Genomic DNA, 2,221 nt, shown 5'->3' on the forward strand with positions numbered 1-2,221 from the left:
CGTATGGTCTGCTAGGGCCAACAGCATTCTGAAAATAAGGTTGTTGTTGTTGTTGTTGCTGCTGTTGTGAAGGATTCGACCATCTAAGGTTGGGATGATTCCTCCACCCGGGATTGTACCTGTTGCTGGAGAGGTCATAATTGTTTTGTAGTGGTTGATTTTGCTGCTGAGGTTGAGGAGGTCTGTTGTAGATGTTTGCAGCATAAGCTTCAGGCTGTTCAATTGCTTCAGATTGTTGCACAAAAGGGCAAAGGTCTGTGTGGTGGTCGGCAGAGGAGCATAAACCACAGAGTCTGGCGACAGGTGCAGATTTTTGATTCATGGCCAGTTGGGTTACGAAGTTAACCAAGGCATCTAGTTTACCTTCAAGCTTCTTAGTCTCGGCTGATGAAGATGAATTCATGGTTACTTCATGCACTCCTCTAATGACAATAGCATCATTTCTGGCACTAAATTGTTGGGAGCTTGAAGCCATCTTCTCAATTAAATTTCTGGCTTCAGCAGGGGTCATGTCTCCAAGGGCTCCACCACTGGCAGCATCTATCATACTTCTTTCCATGTTATTGAGTCCTTTATAAAAATATTGGAGGAGAAGCTGCTCAGAAATCTGGTGGTGAGGGCAACTAGCACATAATTTTTTAAATCTCTCCCAGTATTCATATAGGCTCTCTCCACTGAGTTGCCTAATGCCTAAAATATCCTTTCTGATGGTCGTGGTCCTGGAAGCAGGGAAAATTTTTTCTAAAAATACTCTCTTGAGGTCTTCCCAGCTCGTGATGGACCTTGGAGCAAGGTAATATAGCCAGTCCTTTGCCACTCCCTCTAAAGAATGATTAAAGGCCTTCAGAAATATGTGATCCTCCTGGACATCTGGTGGTTTCATGGTGGAGCAAACAATATGGAATTCTTTCAGATGCTTGTGTGGGTCTTCACCTACAAGGCCATGAAACTTTGGAAGCAAATGGATCAGTCCAGTTTTAAGAACATATGGGACATCCTCATCAGGGTATTGGATGCACAAGCTTTCGTAGGTGAAATCAGGTGCAGCCATTTCCCTTAGAGTCATCTCACGGGGTGGAGGTTGTGCCATGTTCTCAGAATGTTCAAAATCAGAATGCTCAGGATGCTCAAAAGGTACTAAATGATGTCTAACTAATCTATGAAATGTCCTATCTATCTTAGGATCAAAGGGTTGTAAGTCAGATGGATTGCCTCTAGTCATACACTAAATTCAGCATGCACAATTAGTTGCCTTCTTATGCAAGTAACAGTGTAGGTTTGAACTACAGCTACCATTAAATGCTATCCAGATGACTTGAAATTTTGTGAGCAACCTTATAAAATGATGAGAAGATAGCACAAAATATTTCAAACGAAAATTCAAAGTCTAACTATATAAGCTAAAAATGATAAGTTAAGAAAAATAAGAGAATAATACTTGGAAAATAAAAAACTTTTGGCAGAATTGCAATTTTTGGAAGAAGGAGACCTCAGCTAGCCTACGGCGAGTTGGCACAACATGAGAAATTTTTTTCTACCCCAAATACATATATAATAATTGCGATTCTAATAACCGGAGCAAAAGTTATGGCCGCTTGAAGTTTTGATAAAAATCAAATTTGCTACTTTTTTGGAACTTTCAAATCTGACCAAACTAAGGGCTCCAACTATTTTTCCCACAAAATATGGATCAAAAGAAGTGACCACAAAAAAATTAGCCAAAAATAACAACTATAGCTACCAAAACAAAAAATCCCAATTAATTCATCAAGTGTGGTCTCTAAAATCTGTCGCTAAGGGATTTCCACTACTACCTTGTTTTCCCGCAAGTGTTCTATTCAGCAAAAGTGGTCGCGAAATCCGTCGCTAAACACTATTTACAGAAAAACACCAAAATTGAAACAGGGGAAGCGCTGAACAGAAAAATTAAAACAGAACACACACTAAACAAAATAACAAGGTACTAAACAACACTAACATAGCACTAACACAACACGAAAGAATTAAACACTAACACAAGAATTAAACACTAACACGACACTAGCTATTATGAACCTTTGGACACTGCTCCCCGGCAACGGTGCCAAATTTGATTGAGCCCATACCCGAATCAAATAAACATTAAAATGCAGTAACTAGGAAGTGATCCTAGGTCGTCTCCCTACGAGCAATGATCAACCAAACGTTCATAACAGATAGTAGGAAAATAGTAACGAATTGG

The 2,221-nt window shown here is 39.7% G+C and overlaps 1 non-coding gene across 1 annotated transcript; it reads left to right on the forward strand.

Annotated features, from left to right (window-relative positions):
* Nucleotides 1-605: 605 nt before the first annotated feature.
* On the forward strand, nucleotides 606-712 carry LOC113000275 (small nucleolar RNA R71). Its single transcript, XR_003265566.1, has one exon. It is a non-coding gene; the product is annotated as a small nucleolar RNA R71 (small nucleolar RNA).
* Nucleotides 713-2,221: the final 1,509 nt, after the last annotated feature.

Source organism: Glycine max, chromosome 18 (assembly GCF_000004515.6).
Source record: "Glycine max cultivar Williams 82 chromosome 18, Glycine_max_v4.0, whole genome shotgun sequence".
Classification (NCBI taxonomy): Eukaryota; Viridiplantae; Streptophyta; class Magnoliopsida; order Fabales; family Fabaceae; genus Glycine; species Glycine max.